At 38.4% G+C, this 21,491-nt stretch overlaps 1 protein-coding gene across 5 annotated transcripts in view; it reads left to right on the top strand.

Annotated features, from left to right (window-relative positions):
• The first annotated feature begins 207 nt into the window (after positions 1–207).
• The window catches only part of BMPR1B (bone morphogenetic protein receptor type 1B), a 414,391-nt gene continuing 393,107 nt past the window's right edge, over positions 208–21,491 (top strand). For 4 of the 5 annotated variants that reach the window (XM_040478105.1, XM_040478031.1, XM_040478113.1 and 1 more), the window contains exon 1: positions 208–293. The gene's annotated coding sequence lies outside the window, so the exon portion shown is untranslated. The remainder of the gene's footprint in view (positions 294–21,491) is intronic. The other variant, XM_040478039.1, reaches the window with a different exon arrangement.

The raw sequence follows: 21,491 nt of genomic DNA, 5'->3' as shown, positions 1-21,491 counted from the left end.
AATCCCTCCGCTAAGTACTTGGCTCTCAGTCTCCAATCACTAGTGGGAGCTGGAGAGGGCAAGTGAAAAAAAAAAAAAAAAAAAAATCCAGAGGCAGCCGAGGAGCGAGAGGAAAAAAAAAAAAAAAAAAAAAGTCCCGCGGCGGCGGCAGAGCGGCCGCGGCGGCCAGAAGTTGACGGTGCGGCGGGAGCGGGGCGCGGAGTTGGCGTGGGGCCTGCGCGGGGCGCCCGGACAGTTGGGGGGCCGCGGGGACAGCGGCGCTCAGGACGCCGGTGCCGGGAGCTCAGCGGCGGGTAAGGCGCGGGGGGGGGGGGCGGGGGGGGGTGGCTTGCGCGCGGGGCTCGTCCCTGCAAGCGAGCGGGAGGCAGCGGAGCCGGCGTGGGCAGGGGGGCGGCGCGGAGCCGGTGGCGGCGCTGCGGTAAGGAGCCAGCGCGCAGGGGGAGAGGAGGAGAACGTGCAGCGCGGCCGTGGGGCGGCGCGGCGGCGGGCAGCGGGTCACAAGGTGGCCGCCCGGGCTTTGTGCGCGGGCGGCGCTGCCGGGACCCCGAAACCTCGTGCCGGCGCTGGCGGGGAGTTGGGGGCAGAGGCAGCTGCGGGCGGGACACGTGCTCCGGACCGGGGGAAGGAGGGACGCGCCGAGGCGGCGAGTCGGGACCTGCGCACCCAAGGATGGGGCGGGAGGGCGAGCGGAGGGCAGCCCGGGAACGGGGGAAACGGGCGCGAGGCCGGCAGCCTGGGAGGCAGGACCCGCAGACACCCAGCTCGGCCGAGCCACCTGCCTCGGAAGCCTCCCGGGACTGCGCTCTGCGGCGGGAGAAAGTGCGCAGCGGGCTGGTCTGGAGTCGCGGGCTCGGCTCTCGGTGTCTGCCGCTGTTGCCTCTTTCCCTCCGTCTCTTTCCCTCTGTCTCTTACTGTGTCTGTTGCGTTCTCAAATGTTTCTCTCTCTCGCGTTCTCTATCTCTGCCTCTCGCCCTCTCCCCACCTCCTCTCTCTGTCTCTCCCTGGGCCTGTTTGTGTGTGTCTCCCTCTCCCCACCCCCTTTTCAGTCTCTGTGTCCCTCCCTCTCTGTCTCCTTATCTTCTTCCCTCTCTGTCTCCTACACTCCTTTCAGTCTCTCTCGTTTGCAGGCTTTCTGCGGCTCGTCTGTCTCTACTTCTGACTCTTCGCTCTCAGCGCTCATCAATCCACTCGTGACCGTGTCTGTCAGGGCCCCATATTTCTGTCTGTCCCTTGCGGGGTTAGGGTTTCAGACATTAGAGAGGATCCTCCGGAAGTTGTCCAGTGTCTTATTCCTTTTGAGCTGCACCACTTCAGCTGGGTCCTGGGTCCTTCGCATTTGTTCTCCATAGAATGGGAACTCTGTAGTTTCCGTGAGTTATTAGGAATTGCTCTTTTCTTAGTCACCTTTCCACCAAGGTGAGGTCAGTGACTGAGCAGCCACAGAGGTGCCAGTGAAAGAAAACAGAAGAAGAGAGCCGCTTAATTGCCTCCAGCATATAAAGAGAATGTACCAAACGTATCTGCAGTGAAGCAGAACCACCTGAGAAGCGTTTCTGAATTGTGGAAAGAAACACAAAGCCTCCAATCATGAGAGGAGTCAGCTAAAAAGTATTTGAAAATAATTTGAAAAGTATTTATGGAAATGTCTTGCTGTACTAAACTGATGCCAACGAATTATCTGTGTTTCTTGCATATATTTTTAGGATCCTAGTGACAACTCTCCTAATTATTGTTTTGGGAAAATTATGAGAAATGTCCTGTGTCGACTGGGACATTTGTTTTTGAGAAAATATTCCGTCTTTGTACTCTTATACCTCTTTACACTCCAGTGATCAAGAAGAATTATTTTTAACTGCAAAGAAAATAGGAAAGGATTTGTCAGTAATTTTAAAACATGAGACCTTCCAGAGATCAATAATTTCTTTGGAAAACTCTCACTGTAAGGACGTTTTGAAGGATATTACATCTTAGTGAAATATGCAAGTTATTACACACTTAGATCATTGTGTGATGCAAAACCAGGTTGTGTGCTGTAAGCAAATCATAGTAGTGATGGTTTTTTATGGGAAACATAGCTGGGAAATTAATTGCTCTGATTTTCACTGTTTTCTTTAGTCATGCATAATGTACCTTTGTTTTTAGCAAAATATGGCCGAGGGCTACAAAACTTGATACAGTGTGTTATTTGTCCAATCTGAATTACCATTTAGAAAACCACCTTTTCCTTTTGCTCACGAGATAGAAGTTGATATGATCTCATTACTCATGTGCCAGGGTCTCCTGATGAGTTTTAATGGCACTGATTTGTGATTTTAAATCAAAATGTTAGCTTTTGGTGAGTTAAAATCCTGATTTATGTCACGTTAGTGAATCATCACTATTTATAGGGGCTTTGCCACCTTGTCTGCCAGGTGCTGCGTGGTGTTTAGCCCAGGCAGGGTTGTCTGAATTCCCTGTTAGATTATTGTCCCTCAGTGACGTGCTGCCTCTACTTGGGGTGTGTTCACATATGTCCCTCAGAATGTTCCAGTCATTAAATAATATTTATTAAGAGGAAATTGACTTAATTTTTTCCTCGTAAACTTTGAAAACTGTGTGAGATGGCCTGATAAAACATTTTTATACAGTAAATACTGATTTTATTATTTAACAGTGTAAGATCATTTAAAATGTGATCTCTTTTGGTGCATATAGCAGCCTCCAGCAGTCAACTCGTGTTTATCATCCAACTCTAAAGTCAGTTGTCACCCCCTCCAACCTGGCAAATCCCTTCCTAATTTTCCTAAGCCTCCTCATCTCTGCTGCTCCGTTTCTGGGCACACCTCTCATTGTTTCCCTCTCCGCCCGTCTGGTTCCTTGCCGGGCTCTTCCTCACTGGGCCGTCTTTTCATTGAAATAAAATAGTGTGTCTTTTCTTTCCTTCCCTGAATTTCGGATGCCCAGTGAAGTACCTGCCCTAAGATAGTCAAAAAAATCCTTGAAGGGTGATTTGTCTTTAACTTGTGATGCTAATTCTCTGTAGGTGCAGTAGCTCAAAGGAAATGCTATAGTATGGTGTAATAGATCACAGACGGAGGGATGAGACAGTCTTAGAAAGCATCTCCTCACACACATTAATATTAAAGATGAAGAGGATGAGGCCTAAACAATTTGAAAACCTTGTTCAACAATAGACAATGAAGCCACAGTCCTTTCCCCTGGACTCCTGCTTGCCTTCATTCGCTAGAAGTAAATCCATTACCAGGAGCTCACATTTACTATCTAAGCTCTGAAGATTTCTTCTCATGCTGACCAGTGACAGTCATGCGTGAAACTGACCATCTTGCAACAACTGATAATCATTGGTTATACGTAATCATGGAGGTAATAGCTGTCTTTCGAACATTGACTTCTAAGTGCATTTATGCGAAGCGTTGTGCTGTGTCATCTTGGGCAGACTACTTACTTCTACCTGAATAGAAGATTCACATTCTCTGGATTAAATTTTCTCCTCTGTAAATTTCTGTGCATGTGTTGAGTGGGGGTAGGGAAAAAAGAAAGGAAGTTTGGACCAGATTAGGAGCACTTTTTGAAGTTTTTCTTCAGAGACCACCAGTTTAACTCCCAGACCAACTACATATTCATCTGTTTTACATATCAGACTTCCCTGTGAACTTTTGTTTGAAAAAAGACTAACACAGTTTAAAGAAAGCTTCAAGACCACTTACTTTTCCAATCTCTCTTGTGATTCTTGAATTTCATAATCAAGGTAATTCCTAGCTTTTAAATCTGGGTATTTGGAGGATGGTTGATAAAGTTATTAGGATGGAAGGAGAAGCTGATTTAAAAAAAAAAGTTTATTTTTGAGAAAGAGAGAGAGGGAGCATGAGTGGGGGTGGGGCAGAGAGAGAGGGGACAGAGGATCCAAAGCAGGCTCTAGTGGGCAGCAGAGAGCCCGGTGCAAGGCTGGAACTCAGGAGCCATGACATCATGACCTGAGCCGAAGTCAGACTCTCAACTGGCTGAGCCACCCAGACGCCCCAGGAGGAGAGGATTTTGCCTGAGAGATACTAATTTCAAATTCTCATATGCTGAATTTGATGTGATGGTAGAAATTTGAGTGGAAATGTCGGACTATATAGAGGCACCCAGTATTCCCAGGAGGGAGGGGATAGGGCTAGAAATACACACTCACACTGAATTTATAATTAAAATTGAAGAAAACTAAAACTTATTAGAGATAGATAAATAAATGAAGGTTTGGGAGTGGACAAGAGGGGCATTTTGTTACTTCTGAGTATTTATTAAGGTCTATAGTATTGAGACAAAAGTAGGGTATTATATAATAATGTACATCAGGCAATAAACTGTTTTCACGATTTTTAGAGTATCTACTTTACATCCTGGTAATCTTAATTACATTCATTTTACTTAAATGTTTGAGTAAGGGGCCTCCTCTCTGCCTGGTGTTGTTATACACCTCAGGGATACTGTAGCCCTAAGAGACCCCAGGCTTCTGCTGTCGTTGAACTTGCATTCTAGAAAGAGAAAACAACCAGGAGCAAGCACATGAGTAAGACCATTTCCAGGAGTGAAGATTGACATTCGGAAAATAAGACAGGGAGGTATGACAGCACGTGACTGGGGCTATTCTTTATATGGGGTAGCCATGGAAGTCCTTTCTGAGGGTGTCCCTGAATACCAAGAAAGCCAGCACAGTGGAAATCCAGGAGAACTTCCTGGAAGAGGGAATATCAAAGCTGTCTCTAAAGCAGCAGCAAGTTGGGCACATGCTTGTCAGTGTGGTTGGACTCAGGCAATTAAAGGAAATGGTAAGAATGAGGTCAGAGAGATAGCCAGGCCCATGTTATGGAGTATTTTATTGAACCACCCTGGAAGATTTTATACAGAGGAGTCAATAAGTATGACTTAGCATGTCTGTAGCGTGAGCAGGAATGTCTGAAGTAAGATGATGAGGGAGGCTATGAGAAGGATCTCGCTGATAGTTCGGTGGTTTGGCCAAGGGTGGAACCCAGAGAAATTGATCAGATGTTGTTCTTATTACTGAATAAGAGTCACGGAGTTGAATCATTTCCCCCATCTTGATCAACATTGCAGCAATCCACTGGCTCAATACTTGCTTTTACTCTTACATCCACACTTCATTTCCCACATGTCACCTCCTTACCTTCCTTCAAATATCTCCTGGGCTATAAGCGCCTTGACCCAGAAGGTGCAGTATATCCTGGCAAGGTTCTTCAGGGCAGACTCTGGACTATGCAGGGATGCTTGACAGTTTCAACTAACTAACATCACTTCATTTTACATACAATTTGTGTTCTGGTTACAGAAGAAAGGAACCAAGTAAGTTAGAATTCCTTTAATCAGGCTTCAGTGGCATTTTTCTCCAGCTCTCAGCTTTGAAAACAGCAGTGCTTCTGTAAGAACTTCACTGCGAAGTCCGCGTTGTTAGATGTGGATCTCACCCATCCTTGTATCTCAGCCCTTTGCAAAGAACCAGTACATAGGAGGCATTCAGTACATATTTGTGGAATGCTGCTGAATGCAGTCTTCTAGAGGACCTATAGTTTTCACTCAGCTCACTTCAGTTCTCTTGTCTTTCAGCAAGTATATGGCTGCATGTGCCTGCAGCTTTAGAAGGTACTAAGCGGCAAGTTTGGAAATGATTTTTCTGAAGGTTGTAGTTCCTTATTGGCTAAAGGAAGAAAGATACAATCCAGGGTATCTCTTCATAACCTTTTCTTGCCTGGCTCTCTTGAGATAAATATTTTAGTCATTTTTATAGCAGTTGCATAGACAGGGACTTAAACAAGTACAGACACATCTGTCACTAGTTAATTTGTTGATTTATGAACCTAAAATGACTCCCAAGGAAGTCTGTAATGATGGTGCCTTTGTCTAAATTAATCTATCAATAGAAATCAGTGACTTTTATCTAATATATTTTACAGACATCTTAAAAGATACGAAATTATCAGTTCTGTTGTCCAATAGACATTGAGCCATAATAGTACATATAATGAGGGATTATCCCCAAATCCTTCCTCTTATTACCGAATGTAGTGCTCTATTCAAATGGGGTTGCAAACAACTTGGAATCACCTTACTGTATCTAGCAGTTCTTTTCACTGTTTTAATCCTTTTCCGTTAGTCAAGAGGCCATGTCTTCTTTTCCTTAACTCTGTTTCCTTACCTCTATTTTGTTAATAAAACCTCCTGCAGTATCCCATTGCCTTCTGTGTCAGGAGTGTTCTGTTTGCCTCTCCAGATCCACTTTGAACCCTTCTCCCTTATGCTCTCTGGCTAGGACAATATCTGGGTGAGCTTTTCTGATTTCCAGATGGTTTAGGTCATTGGGGAACCCCAGCAGGAGATTAAGGGGAGAGTGGAGAAGAGGCTCTTAATTTTCTTGGCTCCTTCTCTGCTAGATCAACTTGGGCTATCTGGGTCCCTGCACTGAAAGGCACTACTTTTCTTAAGGTAGGCTTCCTTCCAGTAATCTCAGAATCTCTGCTTTTACTATTCTGCTTTACTGTACTATCCTTCAGGGTTCTTCTAAACTCCTGTCTGTATAGGGGCGCCTGGGTGGCGCAGTCGGTTAAGCGTCCGACTTCAGCCAGGTCACGATCTCGCGGTCCGGGAGTTCGAGCCCCGCGTCGGGCTCTGGGCTGATGGCTCGGAGCCTGGAGCCTGTTTCCGATTCTGTGTCTCCCTCTCTCTCTGCCCCTCCCCCGTTCATGCTCTGTCTCTCTCTGTCCCAAAAATAAGTAAATGTTGAAAAAAAAATTAAAAAAAAAATAAATAAACTCCTGTCTGTACCTTAGATAAATCCTCTTATCAACTTATCAGAAGTTGTAACAGTTACGGTGTCATTTTCTGTTGATTCAGCTTCTGAAAGCCTCCTTTTTGGAGGCTTCTTGGATTGATAAGAACAGTTAGCCACCCTTACCTGTATTGGACATCTGCCTTTCACCCCCATTTTTATTCTTCTATTCATGCAACAGTGGCATAGAAAACCTAAGTTGTTGTTTAATAAATCTGTCAACAAATTTATTGGTTTAAACACTTTAATTGACAGTCATCTGTTTACCTCCTCTATATGTAATTTGATTGTTTCATTCACTCTTACTCATTCATTAGCACAGGACATATTTACAGAGTCCGTATTTAGGGCCAGGCAGTATGCAAGGCATTGTGGATACCAAAAGGCAGATGTTTACCCTTATGTGGCATGAGGATTGGAAGGAGCAGGAAAAAAACAAAAAACAAAAAACAAAAAAAATCCCTAAACAATATTTAGAAATGAAGTTGTGATTAAGGCTGTGAAGGAAATTAGAAGGGTGTAGTGGGAGAGAGTAGTAGGAAGGACTCTCACTTTGCTTGAGATCACAAGCAATGGTCAGGGGCTTTTGCTGACCTGCGTCTGTTATCCAGGCTCTTTATGTATGAATTTTAGAAGATTTTCCTAAAGAGACAAATAATAAATCTTGGTAGGATAAGTAGAAATTGTAGGTAAGCCTACAGTTGCTTCATATCATTACTTAAACTTAGTATTATGGTCTACATCTGTATCCTCTTTAAGAATTTTTTTTGTGCATTTTTATGTATTTTTAAATAAAACCAAGGTCACATAGATTATCTTGTTACTTGCATTTTTCACTTAACCAGACATTGACAATACCATTGTACATCAATCTATTCATTTTAAAACATAACATTTAATGTATAACCTGATAGTTAATGATCACTGTTGGTTATATTTATTAGGATTTTTAAAAAGTTAGATAAGCATGAAGAAAATGAAAATGACTAATAATCCTACCACAAAAATAGTCTCTCGAAATTAGGAGTCTCTTGGTACTTGAGGGTATAGAAATGGCTTCAGTCAGGGGTGACTGGGTTGCTCATTGGGTTAAGCATCTGCCTTCAACTGAGATTATGATATCACGGTTAATGGGTTTGAACCCCACATTGGGCTCTGTGCTGACAGTGTGGAGCCTGCTTGGGATTCTCTCTCTCTCCCTCTCCCTCTGCCCCTTTCCGACTCATGCTTTCTCTCTCTCTCTCTCTGTCTCTCTCTCTCTCTCTCTCTCTCAAAATAAATAAATAAAATTAAAAAGAAATGGCTTAAGTTATACAGATTTTTATTTCATCAAAACTCCTTTGAATTATGTCTGATAAACCAAATGACAACAGAGAGGGAAAACAATGTAATCAAACCTCTTTTGTCTAGTAATTCCAGAAATTTTTAGGCCTAACACCATTGCTAGTTATCTCTATCTTATCACATATTAAATGAAAAATTGGAGTTTGGAGAAGTGTAGGCTATATGACTAATTCAGGAAAGCAATTTACGTATAACAGTAGGTGTTACTTTATTTCATTTCTTTCCTCGATGTATCCCATGGAACCATGGTTTTGTGAATGTCAGGTGTTTAACTCAAGACGGATCCCACGGGTGGCAGCGTCCCATTGCTAACTGTGGGGACTCTGGAGTTTGACTGGCTTTGAATCTTGGCTCTATTGCTTATTAGCTGTCTGACTTTGGGCAAATTACTGAACCTTGTTTGTCTCTGCATGATCTGTAAAATGGGGATGACAATAACAGTGATTACTTCATAGGTTTGTTTGAGGTTTAGAATAGTGAATATTTGTAAAGGGTTTAGAACAATGCCAGGCAGGTAGTAAACACCACAGAAGCATTTGATAAGTAAACAAATGATCAAAGAAATGAGGGAATTGCTATTTTCCAACTGCAATACTTCTGTGAACCTGTATTATGCTCCTGTGCCTTGTGGCAGTCCCCCAGGGGGTATTTGACCACGGGACTTGTATTTTTCCTTGCATATATTCAATGCTAGTATTGAATTAGTATTCCTTAGAACATGCTTTGGGAAAAATTGATATAAATAATTTACTAAACATTTCACCAGTCTATTTATTGTCTCCTGAAAGAAAGGAACCATTCTTGTTGCCGGGATATTTTTCCTCTGTCACGCACATCATTCTTGGGTTTTTTTTCTTTCCCTTTTTCTTTTTAAAAGTAAAATGAATATTTTTTTTTTTAAATTTTTTTTTTCAACGTTTATTTTTATTTTTGCGACAGAGAGAGACAGAGCATGAATGGGGGAGGGGCAGAGAGAGAGGGAGACAGAATCGGAAACAGGCTCCAGGCTCTGAGCCATCAGCCCAGAGCCTGATGCGGGGCTCGAACTCACGGACAGCGAGATCGTGACCTGGCTGAAGTCGGACGCTTAACCGACTGCGCCACCCAGGCGCCCCAGTAAAATGAATATTTTTTTTTTTTACCCAGAGAAAGAATTTTTGCCAGTATAGTTGTGAGTATACTCTGGACCTCTGGGACTTACTGAGCCCAAAGTTTACAGTCTATAATATTTTCTAGAAAGCTACTTACTGTTATTTTTTTTCTAACAGCAGAGAATATGTATTCATTGATGTGAACTTGGGGAATGCAGGAAACTAACAAAATAAAAATCACTCAGGTTTCTACTACACGGAAATAGCCACTCTTGACATTTTGGGTCTTTTTTTTTTTCCTTTATAAAGTTCGGAGCATAATATAATAGAGTTTTGTGTCTTGCCTTTCTTTTTCACTTGACTTTATGTAATATTCTTAATCCAAGAAACTTGGTGATTTCTGGCTTTCAGATGATTGGTAATCTACATTTCAAAAGAGTTTCCTTCCTTTCTCCCCAAATTCTGTGGCCAGAGACAATATGAAAATAAAATGGTGTATCTAGAATGAGTTTCTCTCTCATTCGGAAATTGGAACCACCTGGTAAGCAGTTGGCAATTCTTTTTAAAAGACCTGGAGTAGGTGACCTCAGGTTGCTTCATTTTTATGAGTCATTCCAGTGTTCCAGCCAGCAGCCAGATGGACGCAGAAGAGTCCGTGACCAGACTGCTTCGGAGGCATTACTTACTCATCCCAAGTGGACTGTGAGTGAACTTCTATAATCTTGAGGTTAACTAGGAAATGTTATCCAGGGAAACCTGAGTTATCCAAAACAAATTTATTTAATTTTAAGATGATAACTCTGTTTCTTTCATTTCATGTTGGAGGTAGGGCTCTCATAATATACTAATACAGAGGACAGTGTCTCTCAGTATTTTTTCTTGTCTTACAATTTTGAGTGGGAAATAATGTTGTATTTATATGGCAGTGTATAAAGACTTGAACAGTTCTAACCATTGTAAGTTTTACTCGGTGTACTTCGTAAATGACGGATTTATGCTGTAGTGATTAAAGTGTATCTTGCTCACTAAGTCCTTTTTCATTCAGAAGTCCTTCCACAATTTTGAATCCTCATCTGACTCAAGATTAAATCAGTCACTCTTTAAAACACTTATCTTTAATATCTTTAGCAAATGAAAATATTTAAACTCTTTTTTAAAGAGGAAAACCATGCTACACTGTTTAATTGAATTAAATTAGCTTTTCATGGAAATTTACCTAGGAGCTGTTTCTGGAACCAATTTGGAAAATGATCTTTGTATTCTGTGGCATTTATGTCTGATTATGTTTTTCTTAGTAATTCCCAGTGGACCTGATTCACTCCTTGCTTCAGTCATCAAACCCTTGTGAGTTTTGTAGGCAAATTAGGCATTTCCTACCCAATAATTATGCATATTTATGGAATAATGTGTGCTTCTTCTTTAGATACAGATGGTGTAAGAAATTGTTAATTCTAGAACTTAAACTTATTTAAATTTTGTCATTTTAGCATTCTGTAGAGTATGTTAAGGCTAAGATAAGTCATATATAAACTTCTCCTGAAAAATGTTTCATAGAATGTAAGTTTTGACCCCTTTACTGATAAAAGCAGGTGCTGTTGTTTTGTAAAAATGGCAGATGATCCAAAAGTTCTTAAAAAATCTGTTTCCTTGAAACCTTGTGTACTTCAGGCACATCAAAGATTTTGTATACTACATTTTCTGCTTTCTCTTAATGTTGTAATCTGTTGTTTTCCAAAGCCATGCAGAAATTGAAAACTCCTTAGAAAAACTCAGTGTTCAAGTGTTTTAGTTGTAAAATTTATCCTTTGTGATCAGCATTATGGGGACATGTTTTATATACTTTGGTACGAGGACTGTAACTTAATGCCTTTATTGCTTGATACTTCATATATATAGCACTTTAGAAGTATTAAAAACATATTTAGCTTTTCAAAAAACTTTTGCTGAATCTGCCACAGTCTGGATGTGAGACTGGCAGTTATTTTGTGCATACACGAATGCTCGTTTGTGTTCTGTATACTGTCTGTACCATCCTACTTTCCCTCCCTCTCCCCTTCTGTTTTTTCTCTCAGTTTTGCTCTTATTTTGAAAGCATCATTTCTTCGGATTACTTTTTCTGAGCCAGAGAGGTTAAAACTTGCTCATTTCTAGGATTCTGAACCTGTAGAGTATTCCCAAGGTCCTTACTAGCTTCACATCCTCTGACTGATTGGAGTTTTGACTAAGTTAGCATAATTGACATGATGATTTGATATTCTTCAGACCTAATCTTAAAATACTTTAATATCATAGACTGATACTAGCAGCAAGATAAATTTCTATTTTGTTATGAAGTCACTTATTTAACTATAATTCCACTCGGTGTTTTTATGAAATATCCACGTTTTAAACATTTTAAAAAGTGCATTCTTACAGCTAAAACTAAACATGGCATGGACATATTATACAAAATATATTGTAGGTGTTCTTATATCTAGACAGTTTTTATTCCTTTATACAATCTCTTTGATATACAAAAATCTGTAATTGCATTATATAGACTTTCTCCAAATACTCTCCAGCTTATATATTTTTTGAAATTACACATATTTATAATTGTTATTTGAAAGTTATTGTTATATATTAAACATTTTTCTTACAACTCAACTAGTATACAGCTTGACTTACCATGAGACTGTAAATTCCTTTTTTGGCTCATCTCTCCTAAACCTGGAAGGTATAATGCAGTTTAACAATAATATTTTTTTTCTTCAGTTTGTGAATAATGTCTTTCTTACAGCTGGAATTATTAAATGTTTATGCAGTGTGAAAGAACTTGATGCAGTATGTGTCAAAGAGATAATTGAGTCTTGCTCTGAGGGGAAAGATGTTTAAAATTACAGATGATACATTACCACAAAATAAATGCTGAGCACAAATAGACAGAGTATGGGAAAGACAAAATGAGAAGTTGATGAGAACATCTATGAAGTGCCATGTTGACTCAGTCTCTTATTCTGTCTTTAGATGATGCCATCAGGGGGTATGTTTTGGGAAGGCTGGGTTGGTGTTCCATGATTTCAGGCTTCAAATTCAGACTTCTATCCTTCAAATACCTTAGTTTTTCTCAATTAAATTACCCTCTTTTTGAAAATGCTTAGAATTTTTTAGTTTAACTTCCTGGATTATATTTATATTTCATTTCTCAACCAGATTATGAATTCTCGTTGAAGTGTGGCAGCAGTTCCTTAGCTCCATTTTTGCCATGTTCCTACTTTCCGTCATTGTAGAGAGCTTTGACATTGTAGCGAGCCTTGACATTGTAGAGAGCCTTGACATCTGTAATGCTCCCTTGTAGTCTTCACCTTTGTTGGCTGACAGAATGCTGATCTTCCTTGTTTTTTTTTTTTTTTCCCCCCACAGGACTCTCCTGTGGTCAACTTGATCATTTATTTTTATTTGCTTGGATTTTCCTTAGCTTCTAAATATTTTTTTCCCTTCTCTTTTTGGTGAAATTAGAGTTATAATTTCATTCAGCAACTGATTTTTTGGAGTGCTAGGCTGTAGTAGACTAGAACTGCTTGTGGTATTTCAAGTAAAGATGAACTGTAAAGATGAGCTGTAGTTTTAAATGGGATGAGTACCATGAGTTTTGTTCTTGAGTGATATTGGTGCCATTGTTAGCTTTGTTGGCCATGGGAACACATTCATGCAGTCTTTTAAGCTCCTTTTTATGATAACTAAGGCCCATTATCCTGAGAAGTCTGGTCTGTTACTTCTTCCCCTACATGCCTAACCCTATAGTTTTCCACTTTGACTTTTATTTGATGTTTTCCCCCTAGTAACTCATAAAGTTTTGGAAATCTTGTAGGTTATCCCACTGACTTGGCATTTCATGTACTGGAAAAAGTTAGTGTCTTTTGCAGACCTGGAAAATTTAATCTACATTTCCTCTTTTACATCATTTATAAAGATGTTAAATAAGACCACTTCCAGCACCTTCCCTATTTATAGCTTTCCAGCCAAAGCAATGCCTTTTTTTTTTTTTTCACTTTCTTTGTTTCTCCAGCAGAAGTTCATGAAATCCTCTGGGGAAACTTTTTTTTTTAAATAACTTTTGTGGTAGTATCTTGTCAAGGGATTCTAAAAAAAATACATGGATTGTAGCCACTGGTTTTTCCCTTGAGGCTGCACACATCTTTTAATTTGCTAAGACATAATTACTGTTGAAAAAATTCAGAGCTAATGCCCCCCCCCCATTGTTTGCTGAATTCTTCAGTGAAGAATGCTTTAGCATATGTAGACCTCACAACATTGCCAAATTACCAAGAAATAATTATAACACTAGTTTAGAGAAATTTGAAAGACGGTGGATAAAAGAGATGAAACTTAGCGTTAATAGGGATGGTTGAAATGCAATTATATATAAACAAAAAATTATATATAAGCAAAAAAGGGGGTTACTAGGGTGCCTGGGTGGCTCAGTCAGTTAAGTGTTAAGCTCTTGGTTTCGGCTTAGGTCATGATCTCATGGTTGGTGGGATCGAGCCTGAGTTGGGCTCTGTGCTGGCAGTGGGGATCCTGCTTGAGCTTCTTCTCTCCCTCTGTCTCTTTGCCCCTCCTCCCCTGCTTGGGTTGTCTCTGTCTCAAAAATAAATAATTAATTAAAAAAGGTGGGGGGTTATTGTGTCTGAGTCTTTCTTAAGTTCTAGACCATGTTCTAAATAAGTCCATCCTGTTTAAGATAGTAGTGATTGTCATCTCCATGTTACAGGTGAAGGAATTTAAGGCACAGTGAAGTTCAGGTGTAGGACTTAATCTAGATCCTAATCTATACCTAGCATAGGACCATCTGATTCTAAATCCTTGCTTAAATGTTGAAAACCTCTTAGAGCCGGACGTTGTGTTGGTTATTGATACTACAAAATTACCGTCACTCCGTCCTGGTGGTCTGGGAAAGAGCCTTGGAGAACTTGGAAAGACTCCTGAGGAAGGAAGAAGCCTATGCATAAAAACTCTTTGAGATGGTAATTGTCTGTGGTGGGTGCTGTGAGAGCATAGGAAAAGGCTGATTGTTAAGGAGTTTTCAAGATAGAGACTTGGGTTCTTGATCACGTTTTGAGAAGAGAGATTGATAAAGAGAAAATTTTGAAAATCTTTGGGAAAACATTTTGAACCTTAAATGGTATAATCTCCTTTTTTTCTCCTTTAAGTTACGGAACATTTCTATACAGAGAGTATGGACACTGCTTTTTAGAGCAAAGTTACCACCTCTTTAGTAAAATTGACTTTGATTTGATCCACACATATTTGTGTATATGTGTGTGTGAGAGAGAGAGAAATAGATGAGGGGCATGTAACATGGGTTAAATACAGTGACATATTAGTGAATTTGGGAAATCAAATACCTCAAATAATTTGCTGAGACTATAGAGATGCAAATGATGAAAAATCATTTAAAAATCACCAGTTTATCTGAAATGATTGGTTAGATTCAAAACCTGACTTTGAAGGAGGCACCATAACGTATACCTAATAGTAAACTGGACTGTGGGGTTTGGCAAAAGTTCAGTTGTTGCGAGGGAACAGAAGGTATATACTAAAAACACAATAAAAATCTTCAAGGCGGGGGGGGGGGGGTGCGCCTGGGTGGCTTAGTCCGTTAAACATCGACTCTTGATTTCCGCTCAGGTCAAGATCCCAGGGTCATGGGATTGAGCCCTGCATGGATTCTGCACTGTGTGTGAAGCCTGATTAAGACTCTCTTTCTCCCTCTGTCTCTGTTCCTCCCTCTCTCTCGAAAACAAAACCAAAAACCTTCAAGGAGAGTTTGGTATTGAAACTCAAGTATATCATTTTTTAAAATATTGAAATGGAGTCTAGATCATCATCTTTAAAGAGATATCACCTATATTTTATCAGTTCTGTTTTGATCTGTCAGAATGCACTCGAGTGAAATGACATTCCTACAGTGTTTCTCCAGACTGGTTTGCAACCTGCCAGAATGCACGTTATGTGACATGGCTTGCTTTCTATCTTCACACACATCTTTTCTAGAAAGAATCATAAAACCTTCCTTATTTGTAGCGTAATAGTGTGTGTTTTACGGCAAAATGCAACGGGGTCTCTTGGCTGTGTCCATGGAGTGCAGCTAAGATAGTCTTTAAAGTAAAAAAGAAATCTTTAGTTTCCAAAATAAACCAGATCGAACATGTATTTTGCATGAAGACAGTGCTATGAGGAAAGCAACATTTAAAATTGATTAAGAGGCATTATAAGTAATCATAAGTAAAATTAAATTTAAAAATTTATTATTATAAGTACTATATATGTGTTAAATGAATACATTTTTGCTAGTCAGTAATCACCATTTGATTTTTCTAAGGAGTATGGAGTATAAATAACACAAAAACATAGTAAGCTATAGTATGATTTATAACAAACATACTAAGCTATAGTATGATTTGTAACAAATAGAAATCTTCCTTAGTGACTCCTTATATTCTAAAATACAATTTTCCCATTATGGAAAATTATATTTATGTTGAACATAAATAATCAGATATTTGCTTCCCTAATGATCCAGATTATTTTAAAATCATGTTACTGGATTTAACGACATGACCTCTGTTCTGTGACCTTGTGTATTTCTGGAGGCTTGTTGTACATGTCAAGGGTATTTCCTTTTATTTGTTTTAATTTTACCTGCCATTTAAATTATTGAATGACCCTTCATAATTTTATTATGAAGCCATATAATAAGGAAGGACCAGTTGATTATTTTTTGCTTTAACTTTCATAATCTCATATAATTCCAGTCTTCTTTGTGTTCTCATTTCTCAGGTCAAATAATTCTTGTTTTGCAATTTCTCATCACAGTAATGGATGGGATACACTAATATGTTTCAGTACATTTATTGTTCTCATTTTAGCATTTTACATCTGTTCTCTCTTCTAGGGGAGGAAAACAAGTAGTATGTCGAAAAGAGCACACGACTGGGAGGCAGGAAAGGCCATAATTAGTTTTGGAACCTTAGACTAATCACTTAAATAAAAGGCTGGTCAAACTCCGTACGGTCTTTCTGGCTCTGAAATCCTGTGATTCTGTAACCTAAATGAGCAAATCTTATCATACTTAATAAAGGTAGTATGGCATTAGTTTCTTTGGAGCAGGGCACCATAACTGTGGCGTGTTTGTATTCCCCCCTGTCCCAGGTGGTATTTGGAATTTCAGAGACAAAAGACAATGTTCACAGAGTAAGTCCTTTCCAAATGTTATCATGTCTGAGATTTTATAGTTCTTTGCATGAGAGACTGATATTTAAAACTCATATGATTATACTGTGCACCATTTTACATGCTTCTATAATTCCTTTCCTCAGGGGTTCCATATAATTTTGGTGAGTAGGAAGTAACTCTACCATCAATATCTTACTCCTTCTTTTGAATTATTTTCTAAGAACTTTAAGGCATTGGTTGAAAAGGTTTTGTTCAGAAGTCAGATTCAGTTTCATGTTTTGACTGTGTTGGATTATAATGGCTAATTTTACTAGAGATAAAATATGCAGAGCATGCCAGCAATGTAAGTTCGTTTTTGTGATTGTAACTTCACTAATCAATGAGATGATCTGTGTGCTTTATTGGTTACCCTTGTTTCTGTGACTCCCTGTACTAAGTATTGTCTTTTAAAATGATTTTTTTTTCAACGTTTATTTATTTTTGGGACAGAGAGAGACAGAGCATGAACGGGGGAGGGGCAGAGAGAGAGGGAGACACAGAATCGGAAACAGGCTCCAGGCTCTGAGCCATCAGCCCAGAGCCTGATGCGGGGCTCGAACTCACGGACCGCGAGATCGTGACCTGGCTGAAGTCGGACGCTTAACCGACTGCGCCACCCAGGCGCCCCTAAAATGATTTTTAATAGAAACAGAGACTGAATAGGTTGAGGTGTTCTACAGTTATGCTGGTTGTGTGAGAATTTAGTGCCCATTCTATTCCTATAATACTCTTTTTTTTATACTGTTCTAGGATTGATTTAATGTTCACATTCCTTTAGAACATTTAAGCAACTTGATATAGTGTTATTTTCAAGTTGATTAGTAATTTCCTTTTAAAAACTGTATTTTCATCAGCAATCAACTCTATTATTTTTATATGTGTTAAGGTTTCCATGGTATTTTCTATATTATCCATATCAAATTTTTAATCCCAGCATGCCTCTCTGAAACCTTTCCCTATAGGATGTCAGTATGTATTGAAAGACCCTGTAGTAACAGGTTCATTACACTTATCAAGCTAAGTAAAATAAAATTGAGAAAACAAAGAGAGACACTGGAAATTCATCTTGGAGCATTTGCTGTTAATCTAAAGCAGGAAGCCTCCACTGAAAACTATAGTTGATTGTTTTACATGAATTATTGGTTCTTAAGGGAAACAAGATAAAGAAAAAATTGAATTCTTAAGAAGTGCTGAAAATGTTCATAGTGAATGAACATTGTGAAATGAGTGAGGGTTCACGATCCTAAAACTCTTAAATCAGAAAAGAGAATGAATATGAAACAGAGTAAGGCAAATCCCCCTTGTATGGACTCTTTTCTTAGAAGTTGGTTTGAAAAAAAAATCTAACTACCTTTACACCCTACATGGATCACTTATCAATTTCTCATACTGATACTACTCTTGTGCTGGTCCCTTCTTTTGAAACCTGATTCAGAGTTTTTACAAGATACTGTATTTATCCCATTCAACTGGACTTATTTTCTTCCTTCTCTCTGCTTGCACCCTGTTGCTGATTAACTAATTTCGTGAATTGTTAGTGTAAGTGGCATCATTTTTACTGTACTGATTGCCAAAAAGTGTGTTCTGTTCCTCTCTTTCCTCCATATTTCTCAAATATGGAGTTGCTTGTTTAGTGTTGAGTGACTGATTGAATTCTCTGTTTTTATATGGTTCTAATCTTTATTTCTTTGTAATTGTGGAAAATTTCACTTTGAGAATACGTGAGAAGCTTGGGATTTTTAAAAAATGTCATTTGTTTTAAAAACACATTCTGGGACATGAAATAGGAAAAAAGTTCTCTTCTCTATCTTAATTAAAGCCAGTGTAGATGTTCGACGCTGAATTTTGGAAGTAGATACCTGGGTTTGTAGGCTGGCTCTCCCACTCAGCATCCTCATCTGTAAAATGGGGATAGTAAGAGTACCTACTAAATAAGGATGCTGGGGGAAGTAAATGGAGAACCTAGAAATCTGCCTGGCATACAATAGTTGTTCAGCAAGTGTTCGTTCATCTTTATTTTAGAGGTCTTTAAGTGGCATTGGCACAGTAGCTTACTTTATATAAGATTGTTCCGCTAAAAATAGAATGAGGAAAATTTACAAAGTCAATTGATCAATATTTAAGAGAAAGCTTTCTTACAAAATGTTTTCAAATGCAAAATTTTAAGGTCACAGATATTCATATTAAAATATGTGTCTAGTTAGAAACAAGAAGCTCTCAGAAACAAAGTTATTTCCTTCCCTTTTTATTCAATTTGGGATTCTTCCATTTCTATTTCAAATGCTTGCTTCTAACAAGGAGTTCATATAATGAAATAAGAGGATGAATTGTGTGTTTTTATTAATTTGAATGATATTTTCCCTTGGATGAATTATGAAAAGTCTGGTTAAGTTTAGTATTAGTGGAACTTGAAGAGATGTTAATATTGGGCACGTGTTTAGTTGCATGACATGATCAGTTTACCCTGATCCAGAACCTTAATTAAAGTTTTATTAAACTGTGTAAACCATGATCCAGTTTGGATTTGAAAGTAGATAGACATCTGTTTCAAATATTATTACTACAGTTAGAAATTAATAGCTTTTTTCTCTGAAAGTCTGAATGTTTCCCTTTTGAAACTTGTTTCTGTCTCACTATTCCCTCTATGTTAACATATTTTCGAGATGTTAAGGTTTTTTTAAAAATCACATTCATAGTCTTTGTAATATCTGTACTAAGGAAAAGCAGGAAAGTGTTTAGAAGTATTTCATCTAAGAACAATAAAACAAGACTCCTCTTTGTTTTATGTTGAAAGCACATTTCTATAGTGATGCATCAGAAGCACTTACGAGGGCTTTCTTGATTGAGGACCTTTGTGCTCTGTCCCTCCCTCTCTTGCTTTTGTTCTTTATGAAGTGAGAGCCAATTCTCGGTAAATTTTGGTGTCGTTTTGCTCAGGATAAAGAGCCATCATTTTCTTATTTCCTTTCTTTGCCTCAATGACAGAAAATACTTCACCAATTGCCTATCTTCAGCTAATTATTGCATATGTGTTTTACCCTCAGTTCTGGAAAGAAATCTTGAAATCATATTTCACTCAGATAACACTTAATGCTATTTAGAGAAAGAACAGCAGAATTTAATTTCCTATTAAACCATGCTCACCAAAATGGGAGGAAACAAAGCTTGTGATATCCCAAAGTTCAGAATCCATTCATTTACTATATTGCTATATTGCTATGTCAGTCAGCAAGAACTGATAATTACATGAACACTTTTGATGGAAACTTTGTAAAATAAAATAGGAAGAGTTCAAAAAGGAAATTGTATTAATTGGAGTCCATGTGTTGCCTTTTTAATATATTTTCTTTGTTCTTATGCATTTTTAGATTTTAAAGAATCGGGAAATTACCATCTTAATTTTGTATTTTATTTTTGCTTAAAATTATGCTGTGGAGTTCTTCTCATGTTATTAAGTATGCTTCCAAGTATTCTCATGACTAGAAAACAATTCATTTGTTTATTTTTTAATTTCTCATCACAAATAATGCTGCAATGAGTATCTTTGTGAATAGATTTTTAAATATATGAATATTATGAATGTTATGTGTAACACCAAATTGCTTTCCAATGAAGTCATTCTAATTTATAATCTTACCAGCAGGGTATTTAATTTTACCCACAGATTTAGATGTGTTAATACATATTTCAGTTATATCTGTGAAATCTCCATAACACTCAGAAAAAGTCAAAACAAAATGTGAAAGACCCAAACAATAAGGTAGTTGGGATATGTGGGAACATGCTTCTTCTTATTTTTATTAAAAAAAGAAAAAGCACAAGTTTTTACTAATACCAATACTGACCATTACTTTTGATACATAATTTCATAAAATTTATTTAAAAAATGTAAATTAACTCCAATTATTATTATTATTATGTTTGAGCATTAATTTATAACCATAGGAATGCTTTAAGGAAAAGGCTATTAATTCGTACACAGATCCCTGAAGTCAAAGGCAGCAGTTACCTCAGGAAAAAAATTTAAACCAAATTCTTAATTGATATGCAAAATATAAGATGGTTTTTTGCTTTGTGGAAGTGCTTTCATATTATAGCAGAGCTACAGAAACTAAGTTGTCTGAGCCCTGCTCTTTTCTTGCTTGAAAAAAATGTATGTTTTTATTTACTTATTTTTTTTAATGATTATTTATTTTTGAGAGAGAAAACATAAGTGGGGGAGGTGCAGAGAAACAGTGAGACAGAGGATCTGAAAGCAGGCTCCCCGCTGACAGTACTGAGATCACTGTGGAGCTCGAAGTCACCAACAACAAGAACATGACCTGAGCCAAAGTCTGGTGCTTAACCGAGCCACCCAGGGGCCCCCAAAATGTATGTTTTTAAATGAAACATTTCTTCCATATTAAAGGGCATAAACCTATATGTACATTTTAAGGAATAAGAATGAATGCTTTTACATCTGCTAGTCAGCTTTTGAAAGAAAATAATCCTTTTAAGCCTCCTATGTACTCCTCAGTCACATTTCGCTCCTTTCCTTCCCATTTGAGTAAACACCACCCTGAGCCTTGTGTTTATTGTTCATTTTTTTAGAGTTTATTTTTTGAGAGAGAGAAAGTGGGAGCAGGGGCAGAAGACAAAGAGAGAGAACCCCAAGCAGGTTCTGCGCTGTCAGCACAGAGCCTGATGTAGGGCTCCATCCCACCAATCATGAGAGCATGACCTGAGCTGAAATTCAGAGTTGGACGCTTAACCCCTGGGTCACCCAGGCACCCTATTCGTTTATTTTTCAAAATAATTTTTCCATATGCATGTGTATTTCTTCTTTTTTTTTTTTTTTCATTAATATGTGGAATTTATTTTTTTTATTATTATTATTATTTTTTAATTTATATATGAAATTTATTGTCAAATTGGTTTCCATACAACACCCAGTGCTCATCCCAAAAGGTGCCCTCCTCATTACTCATCACCCCCCC

The sequence above is a fragment of the Herpailurus yagouaroundi genome, unplaced genomic scaffold (genome assembly GCF_014898765.1).
Source record: "Herpailurus yagouaroundi ecotype Mexico unplaced genomic scaffold, PumYag 28, whole genome shotgun sequence".
In the NCBI taxonomy this organism is placed as follows: Eukaryota; Metazoa; Chordata; class Mammalia; order Carnivora; family Felidae; genus Herpailurus; species Herpailurus yagouaroundi.
Note: the sequence above shows the minus strand (reverse complement) of the source record. Positions and strands in the feature narration are given on the sequence as shown.